This window comes from Sapajus apella, unplaced genomic scaffold (genome assembly GCF_009761245.1).
Source record: "Sapajus apella isolate SASKATOON/1434 unplaced genomic scaffold, GSC_monkey_1.0 scaffold9, whole genome shotgun sequence".
In the NCBI taxonomy this organism is placed as follows: domain Eukaryota; kingdom Metazoa; phylum Chordata; class Mammalia; order Primates; family Cebidae; genus Sapajus; species Sapajus apella.
In genome coordinates, this window is record NW_022436949.1 from 42,301,744 (window position 1) to 42,318,551 (window position 16,808).

Sequence of the window (16,808 nt, forward strand, 5' to 3'; positions counted from 1 at the left end):
GCAGCAGCAGCTACAGCAAAGTGCCATTGTTGAGTATGCTGCAAAGAGATGGCCAGAGTCTGATGTCAGTTCCAATTTTTTGAAACACTTAATCCACATGATTTATAGGTCATCTTTAAAGGTTAGATGTGTTCACCAACTGCAAGGTTCTAGAAACAGCCTGTCCAGCTGTTCATAAGTAATATTTGCTACTGAAATCCAGGTTAACAGATGTGTGCTGAGTACCAGATATTTACACATGTGTAGTCTCAATGTACCCTTGCAAGTACCTGTGAGGTGGATCTTGTATCAACTTTCATAGATGAAGGTGTACTAACAAAGGTTAAACATCTCATCTGAGCTCATATGACTAACAATGGTACAACCAAGCGAGCCCTTCAGTACTCACTCCTGTTGGTAACCAGGTCTCACCTCTTAGGTTCTGATGTCTATGCAGCTACTGACTGATGAGCTGAAGTAGTGGTCTCATGAGTAATGAAAGAAAAGAGTATCCCAAGAAAAAATAAGAAAGACATCACACCAATGAGAAAACCCAGCAAACTCAGACCGTCCTGAGCTTTCAATGAAAGGACAATCCCTACACACCCAAGGTTTGGACTGGATTGCTGGGAACATTTATGTCTTTCAGCCTCTCAGCCTAAGTGATCCTTCAACAGTCTCTGCAAATGCATGAAGAATAAGGATATCTACACTGAGGTATCATCATCCCAAGCTCTTAGCGAGCTGCTGCACTAGGTATGTTCAAACCATGGTACATTCGGGTAGTTTATGCCTTCAAGGCAGACATCCTCTATCGTTATAACAGTATTTGTGATATTCACTCAATCTCTCTGCCGCCTTTGACTCCTAGCTTAGACCAGGAACAGAATAAGAGAGTAATTAATTAGAGCATTGACTTTGGAGTCAGACTGATAGGGTTTCTCATTTTTGTCACTGACTGGCTGTGTATTTTTAGGTAAGATAGTTTACCTCTGTCCCTCAATTTACTCTTCTGTAAAATGACAATAACAATAATAGCTATCTCACAGTAAGGTTAGGAGGAGGGATAAATAAGAGTAAAAATTCTCTATTTGCTTTGGGTTGTTCAAGTATCATCAAAAGGCTGATAAGTGTGTATGTGTAGGTATTATTTTTTATTTAAATTCTTTTTGATTCTCTTTAGCCTTTACCTTTTTGCTTTTTCGTCTTCTCCTAAATGCTCTTTAAATTCCTATTTTATAAATAAGTGTGTCATCCAAACCTACTCTCTATTTATTTTACTTCCATCAACCCATTCTGTGGGGAAAAAAAAGTTCAATCACAGCTTTAATTATCACCTAGGTTCTAATAATGCTCAAATTGAGACACATTTTAAATAGGTGACTTTTGAGAACGCACTGTGTGCCAAGTTCTGGGAGCGTGTCTCTTACATGTATTTTATTGATTTATCTCAAGAGCAAGTATATACTATTATTTTGATATTAAAGAAGAGAAAGTTAAGTCCCAGAGAGATTTACTAACTTGCCCTGAGTCTCACAGCAGGTGGATAACAGTTATCACTGCTGGCTGCCTGCTGAGCTATAAGAGGTTCATTTTTCACAAACCATTTACAGATTCATTTACAAGGCATGTAATAATGTTCTGAAGAATTTGGGCAGTATGGAAGTGTCGGATAAGAGGAAACTTTTTAGCTTAAAAAAGATAATATAGTACAAAGAGCTCAGGGCCAGTGGTAAGCCTTAGGTTGGATTTTTTTTTTTCTTTTTAGCAATTTAGGGTCTGTTATCTCAGGATAGTCATATAATCATTTCAATCTTCATCTTAAAAATGAGATTCATAATGTTGATGTGAGCATTTTAAAACAGCATAGATAAGAAAGGTGTTTGTAAATCTTCAGTCATTATAGAAATGTAAATTCTATTACTCTTATGTATTTTTCAGACATGCAGAATTCCACATGTAATCTCAGACACAAATTGGTGAATATTAATTAACTGTTGGGCAAGATTCATTCTGATTTCCTGATATAATTTTGACTAACAAAAGATGGAGAATGGAGGGCTTGCTTTTTTAAAATCATATTTTAACTTTAGAAGGAAGCTCTGTTAGCATCAAACTGAATTTTGGAGCCATTTTAACCAATTCTAAGTGAGAATCTATTTTATTTGTTTATCTATTTATTTATTCTGACAGAGTCTTATTCTGTCGTATAGGCTGGAGTGCAGTGGCACTATCTCAGCTCACTGCAACCTCCATGTCCTGAGTTTAGGTGATACTTGTGCATCAGCCTCCCTGGTAGCTGGGACTATAGATGCTTGCCACCACACCTGGATAATTTTTGTATTTTCAGTAGAGATGGGGTTTCACCGTGTTGGCGAAGCTGTTGTCGAACTGCTGGCCTCAAGTGATCCATCCACCTTGACCTCCCAAAGTGCTAGGATTACTTGTGTGATCCACCATGCCCAGCCAGTCAATTAAATTTTGTTAGTCAATAAAGCTACATATGATTCCAATCCCTGTCTTTCCCAGGCTAGTTCATTGTATTAATATCTAGCTGGCTTTTGGAGATTCCACCCTAATGAAGCTAAAACACAGGAAACTATGTGTAGATTATATCTTTGGTTCATTTAATGGGGTAGGAAAAAGGGGTGTAGCTGTCTCTTTAATCAAGCAGACTTCGGACTTTTTCCATAAGAATAACCCAGGTACTGATCACCTTAATGACAACACTATTTTAAAAAGCATTTTAAACACATTATACTGTAGATTATTCTCTCTTTTTTTTTTATCTTAATGGAGCTGTCCTTGAAGGACCATTATGCCATTCCTTTCAGATGTTTAATAAAGCAAAAGATTATAATGATCATGCTTGAGAATAGGTTTTGTGCAGCTGGGAATTACAATATAGCAATCTTTGATCAAATCATCAAGATGCTAAAATGTATTTTTAGTGGAGTGGTGATGGGGGATTTATCAAATTGGTTTAATCAGTATTACCTATGACCCTTCATACAATTATATTTTTAATTATTGTCGTCCTAATCAAAACACATGTATTTATGACTCCTTGGTGCACATTCCTAATTTGAGATCTATGAGAATTTCATTTCAGGCCCTCCAACTAGCAACAACCCTAAAGCTATGTAAGCAACTGAATAAAGCATGGGTACATTATTCATTGTAGAAAGTGCTAGTGTGGGGCTTTGAGTGTGGGTACCTGAATGTGCTTGTTTAGGTTCAAAATGTATGTTGTGCTTATTAGCGGGCATGTGTTAGACGTGTAATTCAATCACCTATAATAATGTTACCTCAAATCACCTATAATAATGTTGCCTTAAATGTTACCTTAAATCAACTATGATAATGTTACCTTAAATCACCTATAATAATGTTACCTAAATCACCTATAATAATATTACCTTATGAGAGATAGTTTGTTTTATGTAAACTGTTAGTATCAAACTTTTTAGCAAGTATTCAGTAAATGGTAGCCCTTTAAAAACGATATGCTGTGCCTCACAATAAGAGGAGTCATCTATGACAAACCCACATCCAACATTATGCTGAACAGGCAAAAGCTGGAAGCATTCCCCTTGAGAACTGGAACCTTACAAGGATGCTCACTCTCACCATCCCTATTCGATGCAGTACTGGAAGTTCTTGCCAGAGCAATCAGGCAAGAGAAAAAAAAATAAAAATTCATCCAAATAGGAAAAGAATAAGTCAAACTATCTCTCTTCACTGATGATATGATCCTGTACATAGAAAACCCTGAAGAATCTGCCACAAGGGCCCTGGAACTGATAAACAATTTCAGTAAAGTTTCAGGATACAAAATCAATGCACAAAAAAATCAGTAGCATTTCTGTATACCAATAATGAACCAAGCTAAGAGCCAAATCAGGAATGCAATGCCATTTAAAATAGTTGCAAAATATAAAATACCTAGGAATACATCTAACCAAGGAGATGAAAGATTACTACAGGATCTCTACATGGAGAATTACCAAACACTCATGAAAGAAATCATAGATTACCCAAACAAATGGGAAAACATTTCATGTTGTGGATTGGAAGAATCAATAATATCATTAAAATGGCTATATTGCCCAAAGCAATCTACAGATTCAACACTATTTCTATCAAGTTACCCATGCCATTTTTCACGGAACTAGAAAAAACTATTCTAACATTCATATGGCACTAAAAAAGAGCAAAACAATTCTAAACAACAACAGAAAAAGCCACAGGCATCACATTGCCTGACATCAAACTGTACCATAAGGGTACAGTAAGCAAAACAGCATGACACAGGCACAAAAACAAACATAAAGACCAATGGAACATAATAGAGAACCCAGAAATAAAGCTACACACCCACAGCCATCTGATCTTCGACAAAGTCAACAAAGTAAGCAATAGAGAAAGGACTTTCTATTGAATAAATGGTGCTGGGATAGCTGGCTAGCCATATGCAGAAGAACAACACTGAACCCCTGCCTATCACAGTATATAAAAATTAACTCATGATGGAGTAAAGATTTAAATATAAGATCTCAAACTAAAAGAATCCTAGAAGAAAGCCTAGGAAACACCATTCTGGGAATGGATCTTGGGAAATAATTTATGACTAAGTCCTCAAAAGCAATTTCAATAAAAACAGAAATTGACAAGTGGGACCAAATTAAACTAAACAGCTTCTGCACAGCATAAGAAATTTTCAAAAGAGTAAACAGGCACCCTACAGAATGGGAAAAAACATTGGCAAACTATGCATCTGTCAAAGGTCTACTATCCAAAACTATAAGGAATTTAAACAGCTGAACAAGCAAAAACAAATTACCTCATTAAAAAATGAGCAAAAGACATGAACAGACACTTCTCAAAGGAAGACGTACAAGAAGCCAGAAAACGTGAAAAAATGCTCATCATCACTAATCATCAGATAAATGCAAATAAAAACCACAGTGAGATACCATTGTATACCAGTCAGAATGGTTATTATTAAAACGTCAAAATATAACAGATACTTGGAAGGTTGTGGAGAAGGGAGAATGTTTACATGGTGTTGGTGGGAATATAAATTAGTTCAGTCACTGTGAAAAACAGTTTGGAGATTTCTCAAATAAAACAGAGCTACCGTTTGACCCAGCAATCCCATTGCTGGATACATATCCAAAAGAAAAGCAGTCATTCTGCCAAAAAGACATATGCATGAGTATATTCATCGCAATATTATTCACAATAATAAAAACATAGAAGCAACTGAGGGGCCCCTCAATGGTGTATAGATAAACAAAATGTGGTACATATATAACACGGGATACTACATAGCCAAAAAGGAATGAAATCATGTTCTTTGCAACAACATGCGTGCAGCTGGTGGCCACTATCCTAAGCAAATTAACACAGAATCAGAAAACCAAATACTGCATGTTCTCACTTATAAGTGGGAGCTAAATAATGGGTATTCATGCCATAAAGATGGCAACAATAGATACTAGAGACTACTTGTGGGAGGAGGAGGACAAGAGTTGAAAAAGTAACTATTGGGTACTATGCTCAGTACCTGGGTGACAGGCTTATTCATGCCCCAGACCTCAGTATCATCACAGAATATACCCACATAACAAACATGCACCTATAACCCCTGAACCCGAAATAAAAGTTGAAAAAATAACAATAATATGCTGAACATCAGAGGCAATATTAATAATTAATAATTTTTAAACTGTCTTTATCACATTGCTCTTGACAATTCAGACTTAAGAAATCTAGACCCAAAGGACTGACAAAGCAAATTGAACCTCTTTTTTTTCAGACTCACAACATATAAAAAAATCATTTCTGGGAACGAAGTTCCAGTAAAATAATCAGTTGTCTTTCATCGTGTATGTGCAACATGCAGGAGGAAGGTTTGCCTGGGATCAGTGTCTCTTACCTAGAAGTCAGGATCTAGGAGGCTTCCATGGAACAATCAGGGATGTTAGGGCTCTGGAAGCATCTCTGAAAGAAGCACTTTCTTTGTGGCTCACCAAAGAACAGGATAGAAGAGAAAAAAGCAGCAAATGCTGAAATGAGGGGTCCAGGAGGAAACTGTCAGGTTTCTGAGGGCTGGCTAAGAAAGAGAAGGCCGCTTCCTGAAAGTAGGCCTAGGCTGAGCAATCGATCCAGTTAGCAGAAATAGAAAAAAAAAGAAAAAGAAAAAGAAAGAAAGGCCAAGGATGGAAAACCAGTTAACAATTCAACCTATGCAATATTTACTTTTGATCCCAATTTAAGGTTTCTAATAAATCAAACCCTCTAATCATCTTATACAGATATTTTAATAAAAAGAATTCATGACATAGGTTGGCTGTGGCTTAGGCAAGGCTGGATTTCCATCACATTGTCTTAGACTCTATTCCTGGCTAAATGGTGAACCTGTTACACTTAAGTATATCATATCATAAAGGAGTGAAATAAAAATAAATCAGACCCCAGGTATCATAGGGGGTAACAGAGTAGTAGGATTTGTTTTTCTTAGAAAGCTCTTATTATTTTTTGGTCTCTGCACCTTTAGAATGAAGGCTCTTTAGTCTTTTGTTTTTAAAAGTTGAGAAAATTGCTGTATCTTTAGATATTTCCTTTTATGCTTGAAAAAAATCTTGCAGCAGTAGAAGATAAACATTTTAAGTTATTGTGAAGAAGAATCCCAAGTATATAAGAAAGGGAAATAAAAGGCAGGTTACAGTGGGGCAGGCCTTACTGGCAAAAGGTATAATGGGTGGTACAGGGAGCCCGGGACTGTCCTGCAGAATCATATCACTCTATAAGGTTAAGCGACTTGCTAATGGCCATGTTTTGGAAGGCACGCCTGATGCCAAAGTTCATCACCTTTCTTGATGATACAGTCTCTATGTTGATAGGTTTTTGGACGGGAAATGAGCCCAATCAACCTCTCATGCACACCTTCTTACCCATTTTCACCTTACTGTGGCTAGCCTGTGTGCAAACACCTTTTTGACTTTTCTCCCACTTCTATTTGTTGCCTTGCAGATAAAAGGAAATAATATAATTGGTCATAGCCCCTTCGGGTATCAATGATAATAATACATATGTAGCTTATGACCTTACTCATTTTTCAATCCCCCTAAATAAGACAAATAAACTACTTTGTTGTTCCTTGCAATTGAAAATGAAGTAACAAGTTCAGCAAGTGGTGCAAACTGCATTTTGAAAGTTTCCATAGAGCATGAGTAATTAGGCAATTTAGCACAGTACTTCTGGCTGATGCATTTTGTAAAACTTTTCTTCTATCTATTCAGGAGCTCTTTGCTTGGGAAAAACTCAGCCTGCATGCAGTTATGTGTTTTTTATGTGGAGATAGCACATACTTGCAACTCTTTTGTCTTATAAAATTACTTGACACTATTTTTTCCCCTTTATGGTGAACTGCTATCATCTGTCTTTGAAAGTACTTTAAAAATACCAAAGTTGAAGTTCTATTCCCTTCACAGATCATTGGGTGCTTTGCCTTAGCACCTTGCATAATGAATGTCTCATTGGCATACTGCTTAAGCATCATTTAGTCACAAAACCTGAAAAAATTCCCTATTGACTAGGAGTGGCTTTTTAAAACCATAGCAATATATACATAAAAATACAAAGGAAAAAAAAAAAACACAAGGTCATATAAGAATTACTGTAGGATGCTTTCTCCGTGAAATGACCTGGGTAAATCTAAACAAAGAGCTCCTTAATTAAATTAGCAGAAATGGCACATGATCTCACTACACTGATTCTTCCCTCATTCCTAGATTTAAAACAAACAAGATATTCCTCATGACCCTAAATAAGTGCACAACTGACCAGTAGAGTCGTGCTTAAATAGAAGAATACTGAAATAAACAGAAAACCCAAGTAATTTAAAACATTCATAGTAACCAAATTTCCTACCAAATCCTCGAGAGAGTATCTGTTTTCCATGTGCATTTGCAGAATAAAAGCATTCTCTTTCACCTGTGTCTTTGACGAGAGAAGACATTAGAAGTGCTATGGCAGGTGGAATGCTAGAGGAACAAGATCAGAGACCATGGCGACATTACAGCTGCAGCTACAGTACGTATACCTGCATATGTGAGAGTGAAGAAGATCTCAGACATGGAGAGCTCGGGACTTCTGCATGACATAGTGAATTGGCCACACACATTTATCTTTCTTCCCTTCTAAAACCCTTTCCAAATGAGAGTAAAGGAATTAATCGGGCATTAACCCGCAAGAACCTAGATAACAGGAGAGGAGACAGTAGCTGATAAGACACTTGAACAAACTTTGGAAGAAATCGAGTGGAGAAATATTAGCTAATTTAGCAGAGAAGTGCATATTTAAACTTATATAAAGTAACAGAAGGGGTACTAATAAGGAGTGATCCAGTTTGCCCCACAGCTTCCCTTGAAATGTCCACCATTTAGATCCTCAGATCCCAAAAAAGGTAGGGTAAAGGATAGGACAGGTATGCCAAATGCCCTTTCTCACCCATAGCTGCCATGTTAGTATCATTTTCCCACTCCACGGCAGTGAGTGAGAGGAAATAGTTTATTATCTGAAAAGCTTGAAACCAAGAGGCTCCAGGTTAAAGGGAAAATTTGTTAGCCATGTGCAGAAAGCAGAAACTGGATCCCTTCCTTACACCCTATACAAAAATTAACTCCAGATGGATTAAAGATTTAAACATAAGACCTAACACCATAAAAACCCTAGAAGAAAACCTAGGCAATACCATTCAGGACATAGGCATAGACAAGGACTTCAAACACCAAAAGCAATGACAACAAAAGCCAAAATAGACAAATAGGATCTAATTAAACTTAAGAGCTTCAGCATAGCAAAAGAAACAGTTACTACAGTGAACCAGCAACCAACAGAATGGGGAAAATTTTTTGCAATCAACCCATCTGACAAAGGGCTAATATCCAGAATCTACAAAGAACTAAAACAAATTCGCAAGAAAAAACAATCCCATTGAAAGGTGGGCAAAGGATATGAACAGACACTTTTCAAAAGAAGACATTTATGTGGCCAAGAAACATATGAAAGAAAGCTGAACATCATGGTCATTAGAGAAATGCAAATCAGAGCCACGTTGAGATACCATCTCATGCCAGTGAGAATGACTATCATTAAAAAATCTGGAGACAACCGATGCTGGAGAGGATGTGGAGAAATAGGAATGCTTTTACACTGTTGGGAGCGTAAATTAGTTCACCCATTGTGGAAGACAGTGCGGTGATTCCTCAAGGATCTAGAAATAGAAATACCATTTGACGCAGCAATCCCATTGCTGGGTATATACCCAAAGGATTATAAATTTTTCTATTACAAAGACACATGTACACGGCACTGTTTACAAAAGCAAAGTCTTGGAACCAACTCAAATGCCCGTCAATGATACTCGATAAAGAAAATGTGGCACGTATACACCATGGAATACCATGCAACCATAAAAAAGATGAGTTCATGTTCTTTGCAGGGACATTGATGAAGCTGGAGATCATCATTCTCAGCAAACTGGCACAAGAACAGAAAACCAAACACCACATGTTCTCACTCATAAGTGGGTGTTGAACAATGAAAACATATGGACACAGGGAGGGGAACATCACGAACTGGGGCCTGTTGGGGGTGGGGGGACTAGGGGAGGGATACCTGGGGGTGGGGGGGATTGGAGAGGGCTAACATTAGGAGAAATACCTAATATACATGACGGGGGGATGGATGCAGCAAACCACCATGGCATGTGTATACCTATATAAGAGTCCTTCACGACCTGCACATGTATCCCAGAATTTAAAGTATAATAAAAGAAAATAACACTAAATGCAGAAGGTGGCATGGGAGAGATAGGACCCTACAAGGGAATATAAATGAATCTATAAAATCTGAATTAAAGGAACTCAGCTCCTAGTATACCAGGGACCAGGTGTGTTACCTCTTCAGGATCTCAGAGAAACAAATTCAATGGCTTCAAAGGAAAGACTCTATGGTTCTAAAATCTGTGAATATCCTAAAGGAAACCATGGCTTATAGTCTGATCACTTCAAGCTCAGCAGTCGACAAGCCCTGCCAATATACAGAATAAGCTTCCCCCTATCCCAATAAACTTTCTTAAGCCTCAGCCTTAAATGGGAATTGACAGACAAGGATTATCAGACATCTGAGAAAAGTATCCTCCATGAGGTAATGAAAACAAATCAGAAAATATAAATGCAGAGGAAACAGAGACATATCGGGATCAGAATAAAAGGTGCCCCATGCAGGCATAGTCATACATGTAATAAATATTCTCATAGAATTAAAACATTGTATTTGTGAAGTAAGAACTGGATGCTGTAGAAAAGAACAGTTGAGGAAAAAGAAATAATTCTTAGGATTTAAATATATGCTATTTAGAAAAAAAAAGATGCAGTGAAATGGGAAAGAAAATTAAGGAAATTTCCCAGAAAAAAAACAAAAACAAAAACAAAGGACAATAGGAGGACAAATTAATAATATTAGAGAATCAGTACAGAAAACTAACACTCAGTTGATAGGAGTTGCAGAGAGAACAGAGAGACTGAAAGACAATGATCAAATAAATAATTTAATAAACTTTTTAGATCTAAAGGAATGCACCTCCTTTGAAAAGACCATGAAGGTAAACGTTACAGAATGAGGTAATATTATTTCCAATTTAGAATTCTTTCAGCCTCTCTTTTTCTGGGAAAAAGACCCAGAAAAGTTCTTTCTCAAGTAAAAGGGTAAACATAAGACATTCTGTTCAGGACTCAAATATTTGACGCTAGTAAACACTCTTTAAAAAAGCTATAAAAGGATATTCCTCAGTAAATGAGGTTATTCCTGAAAGAGGAAAACATAAAACTGAAGGAAAGACCCAGCACAGGGAAGGAGCAAAGGGAAGTTGCAGTATGATGACTGGATCATTTATTAACTCTTGTAAGAGAAAAAGTTGAACCAAAAACTAACCATAATTATAGGATAGTGCTTAGCTCTGGAGTAAACAATATTTAGGCATAATAATGTAAAGACTGATCATTGACCTAAGCCAAATTTATTCCAAACCATATTGAGAAGATGGGGATGGAAGGAAAGTGTTGTGGCTGAGTTAAAGGCTCAACTACAAACATGTCAAAAACTGAACAATTAGAAAATATCATTATAAACATATCATTTGGAAACATAGGGACGAATAACAGAGGAAATTACTCTTATAGGTATCCAAATTTTTTTGGAATTAAGGGTTTCAGAAAAAACAGGGATTTCTCATCCAAGGGCTCTCTAATTTTACAAACAAAAATCATGTTACATAAGCAAACACTTTGACAGACTGAAAAAATGTACATACAGTTTGTTAGAGGTATAGATAGATGGATAGTTTTAATAATACCATTGTTTAGCATTGCTCTCTATTTTCCCTTTTTTCTTTTACTGCTTCATTCATGTTCTTTTTCCTTTTTCTTTCTTCTCCTCTTTTTTCTTCTTCTTCACCTACAGCTCTTCCTCCTTTCCGCACCCACAAGTCTTAAATTAAAAATCCCACTAAGTACTGAGCAAAAATTGTATTTCGGATTTATTTTTTTAAACTCATTTATAATCACATCACTCTAACATTCCAGAGCTTTAAGCATAAATAGAAAATTATGAGTTACCAGAGAGGGGGTGGTGGGGGTGGTAGGAGGCCACTTTTTTGAAGGTGTGCAAACTTGATTGGCATCAGACTTCCCAGCAACATTACACACAAAAATAATATGAAAACGTCTGAGGAGAAGTAACTTTGAACTAAAAATTCTATCTACCTAACGCTATTATATAATGAGTAAAGATAAAATATAGGCATTTCTAGGTATTGGAGGATCAGAAAATTTTTTACCTACACACCCTCTCTCGAAGAACTGCCATCTTAAGACACAAAAACACAAATCATTAGGAGAAAGATTGTTAACAAATATGATTCCATAAAAATAAAAAATATGATAAAAGTCATGAAGAATAAAGCTGGAAGAATATATTTGGAACGTGTTTTATGAATACATACATAATATCTAACATGTATAAAACACTTATAAAGCCAATATGAAATAGAAAATAGCACAACAAAAAATGAGCAACCAGAACAAATGAGCATTTTTCTGAAGTAGAAAGTATATCATGACTCACATACAGATAGGAAATTGTCAGGGTTTAATTTCATTGAGAGCCGGGGAAGTGCATAAGAAAAGATGCAATACCATTTCTCACCCACCCCACTCGTGAAAGTTAGAATTTCTTATATCATGTAATTATGGAGACATAGTGTAACACAAACTTTCATATGCAGCTTCTGGGAATTTGTGTAGCCATTTTGGAAGGTAATTTGGCAGCATTTATGAAAATCAAAAATGTGTATGTCTTGTGACCTCGGAGTTCCACTCTTAGGTCTCCAACACAAAGCAACTGCTACTCATAAGCTCAGTAGTCATGCACATGGGTGTTCATTACGGCATTGTTGAAAGTGTAAAAGATAGTGACATGGTTAGCTATTCTGTGATATATTCATACTCCAGTGTATTCAGCAAATACTATAATTTGTCTCTCTCAATCTTTATATTCAAGTGCCTATATATTATTTTAGTGTCATTACGTATATCATGTTTAGACCAAAAGGAAATATTTGTCGTTTAGAAAACAGGTCATATTTGAGAACACAGGGTTTGGGAATGGATTATACATACCACAGGCCATATATTTTAATCTGTAGTAGCTGTGATCATGTTTTGGTGGTATACTCTGTTTGTCTTGCTGAAAATTTTATTCTGGATATTTCAAATAACACTTGGTTGCAATCCACTGCAATTTGAGATGAATTCTGCATTGCTGAGCTTTAATTACTTCAAGAATAAGCTAAGTGTGGCCTGTGATAATAAATTCTTTTCCAAAATCATCCTTAAGTGTGGAATTTATAAGCATGGATTTTTTTTTTCTGTTGCAGAGATGAGAATGAGATAACACTGTGTAACCATATCTGAGATCCAGCTAGGACTGGGTTAACTTTATGTTAAGAATGTTTCTGTACCTGTATTGCTTTATGGCTTTAAAACAGATATACTTTATTTTCTGAACTAATCATAATCTCGTAGTGAAAAACTGAATGCATTTTACTTTATTCTTCTTTTCATTGTGTCACTAATAGTTCATACTAGGCTCATATGGGGCTTCTACTGCATGTTCAATAGCTACTTGTCAAATTACCCTGATAATGTGACAGAAAGAAGTTACTGGGCTGAGCTCTTGGCTGTTAACTTCAAGTAGAATGACACCTTCACAGGAAATGTGACGCTGTGGGTCTGGTCTTTATATTTTCCATTGTGTCCTTGGAATTAGGCCAGCCACCTTGCTGTAAGTCTGAAAAGGAGACTGACACCAAGGATAGAAGAGCAGAGAGATGGAAAGAGCCTGGGTCCTTAGTACTATTATTGATCCAGCCCTCAGCCCATGCATTATCTCCATATCCTATTATATGGGAAAATACTTTCGCATGAGGTTAAACTATTAGTTGAAACTGGAAGGATAATAACTGGAGAAAATGAAAAAACTTGAGTTTGCAGCTATCAAAATGTTAAAAATTGAAAATCCTTTTTTTTCATAACATCCACATTTTCCTCTTGAGTAACTGGTAAGATCTGGGAAAACAAATATAATAAACCTTAGAAATAGAAATGGTTGAATACTTAAGTTGAAAGGAAATAAGGACCAATTTGTCTAGCCCATTTATTTAAATAGGGAATGTGAGGTACAGAGAAATGTAAACCCTGCTCAGGGTCACTCAGCAAGTTTGTTGCATTTCAAGATTAGATCTCAGGGCTGTGTTGGCCACTTTGTACTGTCTCTCTGCAGTGTTGTCAAAAAGAGAGAATATTAAATGGGAAGAGGTGACTGAGGCCTTAACAAAACAGCTACCATTTCAGTGGATTCATCAATGCCTGCTTACCTAAAACTTCACAGCGTCCTTTAAAATTGCATCATTAACTTGAAGGGATGTATAAAACTGAGGCATTATTATTTTATGTTTCATTTTATAGGAATATACAATGTCAACACTTCCAGTGTTGTTTATAAATAATTAATAATTATAGGCACATTAGGGAGTTGAGGATTTTTTAAGCGATAAATGTGTCTGGTTTGGTTTATATCCTTTCTGATTAATGCACGACCTATGATACTTGTTCATTTCATCCTGATTTAATTGGGAAATGTTATAGTCTTAATTTGGGGCCTACGTTTTTATGCCATACAGTTTCTTTGCTTATACCTCTTTGCCAACTTAACATTTAATATCATTTGTATTCCCACACCTCTGAATATTAAAATAGAAAAGTTTTTCAGTAATATAAATTATAGCTTCCATCAGAGTTGCTGGTGGAATTAATATCCCAGATTAATGTGACATTGAAATCTAAGTGTGTTGCACATTAAAAGGATAAACAAAGCTGCAGGGACTCTGGTTTGCAGCCTAAATTACAGGTTAGGGAGTTGAGACTTTGGGTCTACACATGATGTTAGGAGAATTTTCCTCATACACAAATCTATGCACCCTTTGCCTTCTGGCTGTCCATTGGCCACTCCCACTGTGGTTCAGTCCAGAAGCATTTATAAAACACTGACTTTATACCCAACAGGGGGCAAGATGTGGATAGCATGTTGGCAGGGGTAGAAAGTAAAGTACAGGTACCAAAGAGTAGCAGAAATATGACAAAGAATAACACAGTGAATTTGCCCATAAGGAATGTATCATCTAATGGATAAGCCAGCTAGTCCAGTAATTACGACACATTATGATAAGTACTATAGTAATGGTTTGACCAAAGTACTATTGAATATAGAGGAGAGCGCCGTTGCTTGAGGCTTCTCTGAGGATGTAACATATAAGCTGGATCTTTAAATATGAGTAGAATTCTGTGTGTAGATGAGAGAAGGAAGGATGGGAGTGTTTGGGGCCAGAAAAGATGATTCATAGTGGTAATCAGGTTAAGAAAGTTATTGGCGAAGCATCTGTGAGAATGTAGTTCAGGAGGTCTAGGGCAGAGATGTGCATGGTGGAAAATTAAGCTGAAAAATCTAGATGATAAAAGACTGATGGAACAATGCAAGGAATGCTCACTTACTCTATTCACAGCACGATTTATAGCTCAAGGCTTCTTTCTTCCTCTGCAGACGTGTTGGTCAACTCTGCTTGTTGATCAGTTATTAGTTGGTCTGTTCATCCTAATCTGCTACGGCCAGACCATCATGCATGTGCATGCAAATCAGTGGAACAGGTTGGCCTTCTGTCACATAGAAAGGATCAAAGGCTACATTTCGCTGCTAGGAAACTTCAAACTGAGCCATATATAAGATTGCATCTATGTCAATATAAATAAAGTCAATAACAAATTTAATATCAGGAAGCAAACAGGAATAAAATAAGGTGAAAGGGACTCTACTACTGAACAATAAGTGCATGTTTATTGGTGTCAGGTTCCTCTTTATTAATAAGTTGATAGCATAAATACTTTTCCTTATCATGCCTATGCTTCTTTGTGTAACAAATCAATCTCCAAGATTCTTTTGGAGTCTCTGCTATCCTTGCCAAAGCTAGTCTTACAGTAACTGTTGCTTGAGAAGAGGAGATTACCCATGAGTATAGGTCTCTTAGGCATGATTATAGATAAGGAGCTATCATTTTTCCTTGTCATTAGAATGGTTTAGGATAGTTGACTCAGTTTCCTTTACAAATTAAACCTAGTGTTTAGGGAAAAAAGTCAAAGATAGTTTGTATATTTTTACCAACCTCATAATAACAAGCATTTAAAGCCACTGAACACATGTACTGATCTATGAAATGCTGAAAACAACACACTGAAGGGAAATCCAGAGTCCCTGAAATCCAGCAAGTTTAAGTGTCCATTGCACATACGTGTACCATGCACCATGTGGTTTAAGGTCAGAGTATGCATAAAGTCATAGAAAAAGAGGCCTTGGCATTGCAAAACGACATTGGAGCTCATCTGGCCTAAGCCAGAGGTCTGTGGTCCATCCTAGAGAGCCTTGTAGAGGAGTAGAAGAGTACAAAGCAGAGAATCAGAAGACCCAGGTTCTAGGATGGAGAATTCCATTGCTGTTATTAATAGATCTTGGGCATGTCTCTTTACCTCTATTTGTCCTCGGTGCACAGAGCTATGTTGGGACAGAAATTAGAAAATATTTATGGACTCTCTCTGAGTAGTGAAAATGAATTATTATTACTATCATTGTCACTGCTTATAGTAGGAAGAGCATTATTACTACGAGACTTTCTGATCATCTAAGTAGAACTAGACTATATTTTACCTCTCTACTCTCTGTAGAGAAAAGTTTGGCATGCGAAGTTTGAAATAAATGAGATTCAATAGCACATTTTTAATGTGTTAAAATATTTTCAAATGCTTTCCAATGCCATTTGCATATAAACAATTTGCTAATTACAGATAAATTATTCAGTTATTAAAATAGGCCCTACAGGATATGTATCTGGCAGTATTTCAGTGGTTGCTTTTTCTTATTTTACTTCAAAATAATTGATTTGTATTTCTTCAAAAGTGTTTTGTTGTAGACTTTATAAAAACCATTTCACTTGTCCTCACTTCATACCCCATTCCTCCCAAATATTCTGAATCAATAAATCTTTAATGAAGTAGTTCCTCCAATGCTTGAAACAACTTTTAACCCTAAAGTCTGAACTGTTGGTGCTGACTGGGTCTCTGCCTGTGGTGAGCTACTGCATTCAAGGCACAAGG

At 36.5% G+C, this 16,808-nt stretch overlaps 1 protein-coding gene across 1 annotated transcript in view; it reads left to right on the top strand.

The window, feature by feature from the left end:
* Positions 1-16,808, top strand: part of HS6ST3 (heparan sulfate 6-O-sulfotransferase 3) — a 727,472-nt gene that overhangs the window by 455,578 nt on the left and 255,086 nt on the right. The window lies entirely within an intron of this gene.